Below are 14,499 nucleotides of genomic sequence, written 5' to 3' on the forward strand. Positions count from 1 at the left end.
TGCATTCAGACAGGGTGGGAGTGCGTGGGAGGCTGGCAGGGAGGTTTATAAATAGTCGATGTCGCTGAAGCAGCTCCCGCTAAATATAGCAACGTATATTGACCCAGACTCCAAAGCAGCAGATGAAGCATTGACCTCTGGGGTAGTAGGGAGCTGGGGGGCCAGTGAGGGAACACATGTGAAGAAAAACAACAGGCCTTCACGGTAAGGGAGCGCTTAAGAAACAGGAAGGTGCTTATCAACTGATGAAAAATCTGCAATGTCACTACAAGGACTTGCATGGAAGACCTTTTTTTTTGTTGTTGTTGCTTCTGCCACCAACTTCCCAAATGACCCTGGGCAAGTTTCTGTTTCTCTTTAATTCCCAGGCTTTCACTGTGTGTTCTATAGAAGTAGCCAAAGCTATCTAACACAGCTGTTATTGAGTGCAGGCTTAGGGCCCAATTCTATCCAATTTTTCAGGGTCAGTGCTGCCACGCCAATGGGATGTGTGCTACATCCTGGCTGCATTGCAGCTGCACTGATGCTGGAAAGTTGGATAGGATTGGGCCCTAAGGCTGCAATCCTATCCACACATTCCTGGGAGTAAGCCCCACTGAATGGAAATTGCTTCTGAGTAGACATGCATAAGATTGGGCTCCAGTATCTCTAAAGTGTCAATCGTAAGGATGGGTGGCCAACCTTTGGCTATCATTGTTTCCCCCTTCCAACTGGCTTTTCAGAGTTCTGCTTCCTTCTTTCCTCAAATGCTTTGCAAACAGGTGATATTTTTTACCAGTTGAGCAGTGTAGATAGATCGGTGGCATACCCAGGGGGGCAAGGGGGGCAAATACCCCTGTTGCTGCACTGGGGGGGCAGCACTGCGACCCACCTCCCCAACCCTGGAGTATGCCAAGAACTGCACTGAGAGTGGCTGCAGGAGTGCACTCTGAGGATAGCCCCCTTCCCTCCCCTTTCTTCCTCTGATCAGCCAGGAACCACGCCAGTGCACTCCTGAAGCCACTGTCAGCATAGTTCCCATCTGTGTCTGAGGCCACCTCCTTCTCCTCCCCTTTAAAGAAAGGGGAGGGAAAAGGAGGAGAGTGGCCCTCAGAGCAATGGGAAGTAGCGCACACCTCCTCCCATTTTGGAGGAGACACATGCCACTTCTCTGGCTCCGAGCCTTTTGCACTGCTTCTAAGCGGCACAAAAGGATCCATTGGAGTACTTTGGGGCTGCTGGAAGTGTTACCCAGGAGGTGTATGCTGCCCGACTCCTGGAAGTGGTGCTTGTCTCTGTCCAGTGTGCCACTTCCAGTGGCCCCAAAGCGCTCCAATGGAGCCTTTCGTGTCGCTTAGAAACAACGCAAAAGGCTCTGTTAAAGCCTGGGCAGCCTCCTTTCTTCCCCCTTTGTTTCAAAGGGGGAATGGAGGAGGCAGCCATGCAGAAGTGCAATGACATCACCACAATTACTTCCAGGTCAGGAGTGGGGGGGAGGCAAAGGCAGAGATGGCCTTCGGCACGGAAAAGCCCAGGACCACCTCCTAGACAGGAAGGATATCAGAGAACTGAACTGACCCCGGAACCGAAACTCGGAAACCAGTTCAGAGTGGCTTTTTGTGTGTGAAATGAAATTGAACCTCAGATCTCTTGCTTGCCCCGATTTTTGAACCAGAAAAAAAAAAAATCTCCAAACACAAAAAGTGGCAACTGGTTTCAAGTTCTGTTTTCAGTATGTATGATGAATGCTTCATTTTTCTGATTTTTGTCCTGCTGCATGTGTTTTGTTACAATCTTTAAAAAAATTAAAAATATAACTCTTTTTTTAAAAAAATAAAACTATTTTTTCCCTAGTTAAATAGTTGCCACTGCATTAGTTTTATAGAGCTGCATTGCAAGCAAGAGAGCTTAATATTCTGCATGAAATGTATCAGTTTCAAAACCGGTTCTAAATATGTGACAGTGCAATCCCATACATGTTTACTCAGGACTACATCGCACTATATTCAGGGGGGCTTACTCCCAGGTAAGCGTGCACAGTTGCATTAGTGGATCTTCCGCTACTGGGGCCAGAAACACAAACGCTGCCCCTGCTTGACCTGGAAGTAATTGTGGTGACGTGATGATGTCACCGCAATTACTTCTAGCATGTTTGGAGTGCTTGTGCACTGCTCTGAAAGGCCCTCTTCTTTCTTTCTTTCTTTTTTAAGCAAAAAAATTTTGGGGGGGGGGGTCTTTCAGAGCAGCACCTGCTTTTTTCACTCGTTTTTCGGAGGAAAAGAAGTGGATGGGTGCTCAAAACTGGGCAGCTGTTCAGAGCGGTGCCTGCTTTTTTTGCTTGTTTTTCAGAGCAAATGAAGCGGGAGCACCACCTGCTTCTTTCGCTTTGAAAAACAAATGGGCACTGTAGGGGCAGTGGATGGCGCTGCCAGCCCGCAGGCATGCCACCCGGGGCGCCTGTCCCCCCTGGTCCCCCTAGGTATGACAGCAAGAATGCATAGGATTGCAGCCTGAACCAATTATAGAACACCTTTTTTAAGTTAGTGTCTGAACTGGAATAGAACCAGAGGATTAAAAAGTACTGGTGAATCTTGGCTAGATTTGAACACAAATTTTTACTGGTTCAACTCTACATCTCTGTCTCCATTAATGTCAGTCTTGCTATCCAGTTTAAGAAATCTGAGTCAGTCATATGAGTTCTGAATAATGAATTGTTTAAGTCTGCACATCTTTATATATGAATAAAACAACAGTTCTGAAGAAAAGAGTATTATTTCCCTATTTTTAGATGATGCATACATTTGTCGCAACAGCCACTATCTTAGAAAAGGCATTCCCTGCGCTCGCACGTGGGTGATCGACGAAAGAATGCCTCTACAACATTAATAATAATAATAATAATAATAATAATAATAATAATAATAATAATACAGGTATTTCTATACTGCCTTTCTTGGTCCTCAGATTTCTCCTTAGACTTTATTCAAGGCGGTTTACATAGGCAGGCAATTTAAATCCCCGTAGGGATTTTTACAATTTGAAAGAAGGTTTCCATCTTTCAAGAAACCGCAACATTCAGATGTTTCTTTCTTGATCTGGTCACACATTCTGGCCTCCATCCTCCCACACTCAGAGCAGATGGAATAGCTCGGCTCAGCTTGTCAGCTGCTTCAAGGTCGCACGGTGCTGGTGGCCTCGAACCAGCGACCTTCGGATGTTATCTTCAGGCAAATGGAGGCTCAACCCTCTAGACCAGACCTCCTGCCATTAGGCCTCCATTCCATTAGGATGGAATAAGTACTTATACTAACAATAATTACACTTCTTTAAAAATCTACTGCTTGATTAATTAGAGGCAGTTGATCCAACAGTATCTTCTTGTTCAAATGACTTCCAAGTTCCAATCACATGCAACCAGACGCAAGTCCCACTATGTTCATTGGGACTCCCAAGCAGAGTTGTCCCAGCACCTCATGGCACCTGAAACGGCACGCGAAATGCTGCTCGCCCCTTACCTGGAGATGTGTCAGCCTCTACTCTTCCCATTGCTTTGATTGGAAAAGGAAGAAGGGAACAGAGCAGAAGAGAAGGTGTGGAGGAGAGGAGAGCAGTGGGCTAGAGTGACTTTGATGCTCTAGCCCACCACTCTCCTCTCCTCCACACTTTCTCTTCTGTTCCATCCCCTTCTTCATAAGAACAACCCCACTGGATCAGGCCATAGGCCCATCTAGTCCAGCTTCCTGTATCTCACAGCAGCCCACCAAATGCCCCAGGGAGTGGGAGGAGCAGCAGCAGCGAGTGATGGCAGCAAGGTACAAGCCCCCCCCCACCCCCAATTTTCTGCTTGAGATGACAACCTTAGCCAGCCTCATGGATGGGCTGACCCTGTTCCCAAGCAAGAACTTCGGCTCCTAGAGAACTGCAGCCTACTGCATGCTTGTTAGAGAGTCGGTCCTGTGGAGCTCAGTGATCGTTACTTCTCAGCATGTGCTTAAGAGTACATAGGAGCAGGCTTGAGGAGATGGGGGGGAAGGAGGCAAAATTCCCCCCTAGGCTTCCAGGTCACATCAGAACAAATTATACAGTATAAAACAAATTTGGGAAGGGGGAGGGCAATCGGGCATCTTGCTCCAGGCCCAATGCCAGGTCTGAGCAGCCCTGCAGAAGAGCACTTAGGAGCACTTAAGAGTACATAGAGCAGCCCTAATGAGAGATAATCTACTCCTTACCCTTTTGATTCCAACCCTTTCCTCAATGAATATAGCCATCAATGTATATAGCACTTTGAGGAGGTCCATAAACAAAAAGGAAAAAATAAGAAGAAAATTGCCAGCCCTCTGCTCTTGAGGAACTTACAACCTAAAGTTTACAGTGAGAAAGACAACAGTGGGAGAGGAGTCCAGCTGCTGTATGGATGGGGGCAGGGCTCGCTTTTGGGAATTGGGGAGATATCGCCCAATTAGGCCCTGCACATGGTGGGGGCCTCCACTGCCCTTCCGCCCACCACTGCTTCCAATTGGTCTAAAATTGTGTCACTTTGGAAGCAGCTCCCACCCACTGCTGCTTCCAATTGGCCCAAAACAGGCGCCGTGCATGCGGCAGCATGTGCGCCTCACTCTTTCCCTGCCCTCACAGCTCCCAGCGCCATCCTTTCCCCCAACTTGCTGTGGGGCAGACTGCTGTGGATGGGGCAGTGATGGGCAAGAGCTGGGGAGCACTGGGGGCTGGGCGCATACTGCCTTTACTCTCCGGCTGACCTCCCAGCCGCCTATTCTGTATAACCACTAAAGACACAGGAGTCCTATCACCTGCACAAAAGCAACAGTTGTCTTTTTCTTGGTCTGGCCCCATTCAAGCTAAGAGCTAAAAAAAAAAAAAATAGTAGAAGGGGCCCCACAAAAGTGATTCCAATCGGGCCTTGTAGTTCCTAAGGCCGGCCCTGGATGGGGGAAATGGACCAGAGGTAGCTTTGTATACTCCTCTCCTGGCCTCCTTCCTTGAAAGAGCTGAAGATGTAGGAGCAAGGCGCATGAAAACAGCCGCCTCCTTTGGAGAGCAGATATCCCGGCATCCCCCCCCCACTTCCCCCCCCATTGCCTGGTTTCCTACACAGCAAAAAAAAGCACCAGGCTGCTGCCTGAAGGAGATGAATATTTATGGAGGTTGAAAATAGCTCCGGCATTCGGTTTCCCCCTCACGTGCTGAGCCAGCAGGGATACTGCTAAATTGGATGTCAGCGCAGAGAAGGGATTCTGCTCGATCAGGCAAGAGAGAGAGAGAGAGAGAGAGAGAGAGAGAGAGAGAGAGAGAGAGATCTCCTTGAAAAGCCCTCCCTGCAGCCAGCAGCATCTGGATGCCCCTGGATCTTTGCATGGGTGCAGCCTTCCCTCATCATTCCTCCTGCAACCCCCCCAATCCTCCTCCCCTTTCCCCACTACTGATCAGTGCTCCAGATGTGCATTCACCTCCCAAGATAAGCCTCCCAAGATGCTGAATTCATTCATTCATTCATTCATTCATTCAATGAATGAATGAATGAACCAATGTTGGGGGCCGGGGGGGGGGGAGATCTCCTGCAATACTGAAAGGCACTGTTTTCAGATAGGAACATACCCACCCCGGGGGCATTGTCTAGGGCCATTTTCAACCACTGTGCCATGGCACGTTGGTGTGCCACGAGTGGTCCACAGGTGTGTCACAGGAATTTGGGGCAAGGTCATTTATTAGTAGGGCCAATGGGAGATGCAAGCCCCCCGCTGGCGGCATGGTGTGCCTTATAAATTGTCAGAAACCTGTTGGTGTGCCTTGACCATTTTAGTGCCTTATCAGTGTGCCGTGAGATGAAAAAGGTTGAAAATTGCTAGGCCTTTTCTCTAGGACTCAGTAGTCCTGGGTCTGGAGTTCTGCCTTCTCTCGAAACAAGGAAGACTGATTCTCCCTTTCCCCTCCTTGAATCCATATTTGCCTTTCAGAATCCAGACTTATGAGAGTCCCCGAGCCCTTCTCTTGGTCGCCTCATCCCCACCCCCCAAATGATACCATTTTCTGTGCTATGGGTCATGACCTCTTGGACCCACCATGTATTAGAAAGAAGGCAAAATGGCACAGAAGGATGGCACCCAGCTGTGCAATGGCAGCCCAATAGAGCAAGAGGCCAGAGCTTGTGTCCAAATTGTGTGCCCTGATACCCAGCAGGGACCCCCAGCACCCTGACCCCATCATCCCCCATGACGGGATGGCAGCCTAGCTGGGAGTGACCTCTGAGTCTCCCAAGAAGTGGGTTTGCGATCCACCGCCAGTATGTCACTAGGCAAATTGAAGGTGCCCCCCTCCCCTCAGCATCTGTATCAATGACAAATCACAGCCAGGAGTCACGATTCAGAAGTGTGGTCGATGTGGCTGTCTGTGGTGAGTTCCCAGCTGGAACGCTTCTCAAAACAGACACATCTAACAACCTGGCTGGCAGCAGCTCCCTGCCTTGAACGCTGCCAATTGCAGCTGGGAGGAAATCTCCACCAGAGGGATCCTCTCTGCACTGGGAGAGCATGACGTCACCTCACATTCAATCAATGTGCATGTTTCAGAGCCACTTCGCCCCATTGCCATTGTGGCAATAAAAAAAAAAATGATAGGATGTGCTGCCACCTATTGGCTACATCCGGAATAGCTAGAGAATGACTTTGCTAGGCATCTGACGGCTGGCTTGGGAGCATCTGCTGTATGTGGGGAAGATACATGGCCAAGTGTGAGGAAGGGGAGATGTGTACCTCCAAAAGCACCAGGGAGATGTTGCAGCCCTGCACCCTCTCCCGTTCATGCTGTGTGCATTGCCCACCAGGAAAACTGCTATACACACAGCAAGCAGGCAAGCAAACAGGTCTTTCTTTGGATGGGAGGGTGCATTTGTGATCTGCTTGGCAAGACCAAAACATTCACAGGAAACTCTCTTCTCAGAGCCCAATCCTATCCACACTTTCCTGGGAGTAACCCCATTGACTCTAATTAAGCTGCTCAGGCAACTGTTAAGTTCTATGCCTAATAAAGGTCGATTGTGATTGTGTGTCTCTAATGGGCTTACTTCTGAGTAGACATGCATAGGATTGGGCTGTCATTCTCTAACTCAGTGTTTCTCAAACTGTGGGTCGGGACCCACTAGGTGGGTCACAAGCCAATTTCAGGTGGGTCCCCATTCATTTCAATATTTTATTTTTAATAGACTTGATGCTACAAGTATGTTACTGCATTTTGGGAAGTGTTACAGACCTGTACTTTTAACAAGTTACTATGTATATTCTTTTAACAATGATAGTAAATGGAATTTACTCCTGGGTTAGTGTGGGTAGGATTGCAGCCTAGGATTGTGAAAAATTTTCCTGCTTGATGATGTCACTTCCGGTCATGACATCACTTCCATGGGTCCTGACAAATTCTTATTCTAAAAAGTGGGTCCCAGTGCTAAACGTGTGAGAACCACTGCTCTAATTAAGTGATTTTCAACCTTTTTCATCTCATGACACACTGACAAGACACTAAAATGGTCAAGGCACACCATCAGGCTTTTAACAATTGACAAGGCCTCTTCAGCCTAGAAAAGAGACGCCTGAGGGGGGGCATGATTGAGACATACAAAATTATGCAGGGGATGGACAGAGTGGATAGGGAGATGCTCTTTACACTCTCACATAACACCAGAACCAAGGAACATCCACTAAAATTGAGTGTTGGGAGAGTTAGAACAGACAAAAGAAAATATTTCTTTACTCAGCATGTGGTTGGTCTGTGGAACTCCTTGCCACAGGATGTGGTGATGGCGTCTAGCCTGGACACCTTTAAAAGGGGATTGGACAAGTTTCTGGAGGAAAAATCCATTACGGGGTACAAGCCATGATGTGTATGCGCAACCTCCTGATTTTAGAAATGGGTTAAGTCAGAATGCCAGATGCAAGGGAGGGCACCAGGATGAGGTCTTTTGTTGTCTGGTATGCTCCCTGGGGCATTTGGTGGGCCGCTGTGAGATACAGGAAGCTGGACTAGATGGGCCTATGGCCTGATCCAGTGGGGCTGTTCTTATGTTCTTATGTAAGGCATACCATGCTGTCATTGGGGGCTCTCATCCCCCAATTGGCCCTACTAATAAATGACCATCCCCCAAATTCCTGTGGCACACCTATGGACCACTCGCGGCACACCAATGTGCCACGGCACAGTGGTTGAAAATGGCTGCTCTAACTAATGGTGATAACTTTTTAGTGGGGCAGGCATGAGCTCCTGTTGTTTGTTGATTATAGAGTTTATTAAGGTAGAGTTTTTATTAATATATGCGTATGATGAGTAAAAAGACAATTCCTTGCCCCAAGGCACTTGCAATCTAGATGTTGACACAAGGTTAGCCATGGAGGGGGAGGGTTGGAGTAAACAGGAAGTATATATGATGGGTTTCATTGAACTTCCTTAGCTTAGGGAAGAGGATGAAGGCGTGATGCCCGAGAAAATTACTGTCATTATGATGCCTGTGTGCTGTCTCCAGGTGAAACAGAAGGTTACTTCTGAATACCAGCTGCAGGGGAGCAGTGGTGGGAGAGAAGAATGTCTTTTTCTCTTGCTTGGGAGACTCCCAGAAGCAGCTGGTGAGCCATTGTGGGAAACAGAATGCTAGACTAGATGGACCTTTGGCCTGAGCCAACAGGACTAGTCTTGTGTAAAAAAGAAGAGGTTACCCAATCTCTCTCTCTCTCTCTCTCTCTCTCTCTCTCTCTCTCTCTCACACACACACACACACACACACACACACATGCACTTGCAAACAGATTGCACCACTCACCATGACACTACAAATCTTGACCCTTGACCATGAAATGCTCATGAAATGCTCATGAAATGGTTTGAGCCTTGCCCATGGAACAATTTCATAAGTCCTTTTCTGCAGGCATCCATTCTGTACATCTGTACCTTGCTAGACTAAAGGGTGATAAGAGAATCTTAGCTCTTGTGAAAGGTAAAAGGCTGCAATCCTATGCACACTTACCTGGGAATCAGTTGGACACTTCCTTCCAAGTAAAAAAATCAAGCCGCAAATCATTTTTTTAAAGACCCACCTCTGTACAATGACGTCATACTAAACTGTATTCCGCATGTTCAAAAGTTAGAATTTCTGCACTCTCAGAAATACTGGGGGGGGGGGGGGGGGTCGGCCTATCAGGGACATGTGGTTATTAGAGGCAGGTTCCACTGGCGTTCCTAGAGGGGGGCAAACAGGGCAAAAGCCCCAGGTGCCAACCCTCCAGGGGCGCTTCCCTGAGCCTCGCCCTCCCGCCGGAGGAGGAGTGCCCAGGAACGCTGTGGAGAGGCAGTGATAAGCTGTCTCTCCATCAGCGCCTCAGCGCCAACTGAGCCGCCCCCTCCCCTCCTCCTTTATAGGAGGATAGGAGTTGGGCACCCTAGAGAGATAGTGCATTGGGAGATGCAACTCCCGTCACACTGACACTCTAGGGTGCTCATCTTGTATCCCCTTGGGGAGGGGGGAGGGTGCTCTAGAGAAAAAGCTTCTCTAGGGTGCCCCTCCTCCTCTGGAGGATACGAAATGGGTGCCCTAGAGTGTCAGTGCGACGGGAGTCACATCTCCCATCGTGCTGACGCTCTAGGTTGCCCATCTCCTATCCTCTGATAAAGGAGAAGGGGAGGGGGATGGCCCAGTCTGGTGCTGAGGCGCTGCCTCCCAGGAGCGCTCATGGGCGCCCCTCATCCAGCTCTGAGGGCATCCCTTAGAGGCGGAGGGGAAGCAGCATGCACCCCCGCTGATTTTGGAGGAGATGTGTGCCGCTTCCCAGGCCCCCATGGAGCCTTCCACACCACTTGTAAGCAGTGTGGAGGTCTCCATTGCAGTGGTCTGGGGCTGTTTCCAGCTGCCCGAAACCGCTCCAATGGAGACCTTATTTTCAAAGGGAGAACAGAAGAGGTAACTGAGCAGAAGTAATTGCAGTGACGATGATGTCACCACAATTACTTCCGGGTCAGGTGTGGGGGGGTGGAGAAGAGGGGGCAGAAAACGGGGGGTTGCCCTGGGCACTGGGACTCCCAGGAACAGCAGTGGCAGGTTCTGCCTCACCTGACCCTGACTGCACGCCCCTCAGTGCATCTATGTTCCCTGGTGTGGTTGTGTTTGGAAGGCTTTCTGAGGCCTTCTGCACCCAGCCTCTTCAGCCCTTAGAACACCTCTAGTTGCAGTTAGAGGGGTTTGGTCCACAGGTGAACTGGAAGTGATGTCATTTCTGGATCACAGGGCAACGTGACGTTATGTGCCTTACCAGCAAGTCCCTGCAGCCTATCCAAGCAAACATCACCAGAAGGACAGAAACTTTGCTTCTCTGAGTTAAGAGACCACAAAGCACATGGTGTATTCTCAATTCAGCCATTTGTCCGGGCAGCTTGCGAGATCAAACCTTGGGGATACAGGTTGAGTGAATCCTTCGGTGCAGGTGGGCCAGTGCTGAGGGCTGGCAAATGTTTGCTTCAACACCTAACCAGTGCTCCACTCAACCACATGTAAAGTGCACCTGCTTAACAGCCCCTCCTCCCTCCAAAATAGAGCACATCTGCTCAACTCGGGACTAATTCACTTCACTGATGGACCAATCCTATCTCCCCACCAGCCCATAGCATGCAGTGCTGATGACAGAGTGCATGCTGCATGCTATGGTGGGGAGTGTGTGGCCAGACAGCCAGGGACACAAATAAAAATCTCTTTTACTTGCCTCTGCATAGGCCATCTGGCTTCCAGTGGGTCTACTCCAACCTAAGCCAGCTCTTTAGCTGGCTTAGGTCAAGACTCTGGGGGCTGGACCAGGCAGTGCCGTAACTAGGGCATCTGGCACTCAGAGGCACACAATTTGGGGTGGGAGTGCCATACATTTTTGGCACCCCATCCACACACACTCCCGGGCCTCAGAAGGCCTTCTGGAGCCTTCTGAAAGGTTTTCACTGAAAACCAGAAGTACCTTTCTATGGACTCCAGGAGGCCTTCTGAGGCTTGGGGAGGCCATTCACGGCCTCTCTGCACCTCAGAACACCTCTGGAATGTGACCAGAAGGGACTTTTGGTTGCATCCAGGAGGTTTCTTGTCACTCCCTCAGGTGTGGTACCCAGGGCCCTTGTACCCCCAGCTCCCCCTTAGCTATGCTAGCAGGACCAGGCCAGGAAGGGAGGATGGGATCTTGGGGTGTGCAATGGCCACTGAGAGCCTCCCCTTCACTTTCCTGAACCACTACCTGCTCGATCCATTCCCCATGCCAAACTGCCCATGACCCTCCCCCAAACCAACCATCCACAAACCTACTGCTCCAGTGGGCTAGTGGCATCTGCACATGGCCTCTGGCCATTTGTGCCGGTGTGTCCTGCTTGCAGGATGACAGAGATACTTTTGTGCCATCATGCTCAGCCTTATGGTGGCAGACTGTGAGACCTGCCACCATATAGCCCAGATAGGATTAAGCTGTAACTCTGGTTGTGGATGGCAGGTTTTCATCCCTGCCCTTGGCCAGCTATATGTGAGGTGAGCAGGTCACTGGCATTGTCTGGCATGAGCACAAAGCTAAGCGTTTTCATATTGCTACTCAAATGCCAATTGGAAGGTTTGCAATGGCAGGCATCAGTCAGTGCTTGTGGCAGGCAATTCGGAAAACATGTTTACCATTATAGCTCTTCCTACCCTGAGATCATGTCAAAACCACACACACAACATACCACTGCCATACATGTGGGGTAATTTCTAGCTACCGCCAGCATCCTGAATGAGGCCAAGTTACATGCCTTCCACACATGTGAGTCTGTCTGCCTACTGTTTGCCCTCTTGCTGAACTACCAGAGGAAGGAGAAGGAGGGGGAGCATCTCAACCCATATCCTTGTTTCATTTCTCTCCTTCTCCCATCCGCACATGTCCATTCAATCATACCACACACACACACTCCAACCTTCTCTGGTTTGTGCCGAGGCTGAATAAGGCTTCTGAGATGGGAAGCAATTGCTGTTTAGGTTAATGAACTAGGGAGGATTGTTTTAACCAAAACAAATGAAAACAAATGGGACAAGAGACAGGCAGGCAGGTAGGCAGACAGACAGACAGACAAATTTGATCCTCGAGATCAAGAAGCAAAGTCCAAAATAAAGTGAAAAGAGAAAACTGTCCCCAATGGAAAGAACTCCATTTACAAACAGCATCCTCCTTGCATAGGAGAGAAAGATCTTCTCTCTGGATGGACAGCATCCTGGCTTTACTGGCATTTCCCAGCTGTCAATGCACAGATCGCAACATGTCTCTCACCCCTTAACAGAGCCAATCAGCTCTCTTTTATCTCATTTTGGGAGATTAGCCTCCCCCCAGCTCTGATAGGGTGGTTTGAAATTAAGGGATCTCCAAATGTCCCTGGTCCCAGGTCAAGTGAGTAGACTGGTCCAATGACTAGGTGTGAGCCAAATCCAGTTAGGGATACTGGAAGATTATGGTCAGGGGTGTTGTGAAACCAGACAGTCATGCAACTCCAATATGATGTGCGATGTGCAACACTGAGGTTGGCACAGGCTGATTCTGAGGTCAGCCTCCGTATATATAGTGTGTTCGTGCTTAGAGAAAAAAGGACCCTTTCCTCAAGAGGAGGGAGAAGCAGGAGGGAGGAAGGCCATCACCCCTAACTCTTCCAGTGATAAAGCGAGGAGACGAGGTAACTACAGTGTGTGGCTCAGATCTCAAAGTAAGCCTAACCCAAAGCTCTGATAAGGGTTGGGCCTTAACATCATCTGTCCGTTATCAGTTGCTGCGAGACAGATATTGAACTCACTGCAGGCTTGAATCCTTACAAAAGTCTCAACCCATGAGCAGAACTCACATGAAAGCCTTTTTGGGTAGCAAGACATGTTTTGTTTTGTTCCTGAAATCATATGACCAGGTCGATGTATGCTGAACTCTGCGCGACTCAACACAAGCCGCCTGGAGGTGTGCCAATCTGGGCACGTCCAGTGAGGCTTATTTCATGCAATTGCACGCGTGGATATTTAATTACTGATGTTTAGCAAGACAGGAGAAGTGCAGAGGGATCTGGGAACTAACGAGCACCTAAGTCGAAAATGACTGGCTGCAGTCTAATCTCCTGGGTGCTGGAATGATGAATACCATCCTGCTTACCACGCCCGTGTCTTACAAACAAACAAGCCTGTGCAACGAGTAATCAGGTGTAGCAAGCCCTTTCCAAATCCCTTAACTAATCACAATTTAAAATTAAACAAACTCAACCACATTTCCTTCTTTCCACCACGTCTCTGTTGCGGCCTTTTGTACTCATGCAGTCCTGGATCTCACCAGACACAGCACTAGATAAGGATGGGATGGGTGGGTGGGTGGGATTTGACGTTGGGGGAGGTAGATGGGAGAGGGTGCTGAATCCAGCTGCAATGCAGCCCCTCCCGGAGGTAAGGGAACAAAAGTTCCCTTACCTTGAGGAGGCTGAAGAGGCCTCCATGACTGTCCCCCCAGGATGCCCCATTGGCATGGCTGCATCAGCACTGGAAAGTTGGATATGATTGGGCCCTGAGCCTCTCCCCCAACTGTGTTTGTCCTGGGTGAGCTCTGATAACATTTGAAGTTGCTTTCTGTTGATCAATGGGCCATTCGTCCATCCACATCAGAGTTGTTGACCATGGTTGGCTGCTGGTGATGGTGGAAATGGCAGTTGCAGCTCTCGAGGTTTTGGACACTAGTCTTTTCCAGCACTATCATGAAATGCCATGGGTTGAAAGAGGGACTTTCTGTATGAGCTCCCGCTCCAACACCCACCCCAGAAAAGCCCCACTAGGCAAAAAAAAAAAAAAAAAAAAAAGGGCTGGCCTGGGGAGGCTTCTGAGAAGTGTGAGGGGAAGAATTTTGCCCAGTCCTGTCCCCTGTCCCCTGTCTCTGGTTAAATTTGCCACCCTGCCCACTTTGTGCCATTTTGGCACAACTCACTTTATAACTCAGAGGGCTCAATCCTAACCAATATTCAGCACTGACCTAGCCACAATGCAGGCCCAAGGTAAGGTAACAAAAAAGTCCTTACCTTGAGGACACACACACAAACACACACACACACACACACACACACACACACACACACACACACACACACCCCCGACTACCTGCCACTGCAGGATGCAGTGCATGCCACATTGGCACAGCTATAATAATGCTGGAAAGTTGGTTAGGATTGTGCCCAAAGTTGCACCACTGCTCAGGCCCTCTGCCTCATGAGTTCTCATAACAACACAAGTGTGCTCCCTTCATGCTCTCAGGGAATCCTTTCCTGTCAGCAGACCTGGATTTTAAAGTCCTGATAAGTTTCAGGCCATCAGGCTCCTGTCCGTTCGGACAACGAGGACCAGGTGGAAGGTCCATGGGTAGCCACAGTCCCGCTCAGCAAGGAAAGAGCAATGAAATGTCAGTGAACAGCTGGGAGGATGGCAGGAGGGCTCTCCTTGTTCCTAGGAACACCCCAGGA

This window comes from Tiliqua scincoides, chromosome 5 (genome assembly GCF_035046505.1).
Source record: "Tiliqua scincoides isolate rTilSci1 chromosome 5, rTilSci1.hap2, whole genome shotgun sequence".
NCBI classification, from domain to species: Eukaryota; Metazoa; Chordata; class Lepidosauria; order Squamata; family Scincidae; genus Tiliqua; species Tiliqua scincoides.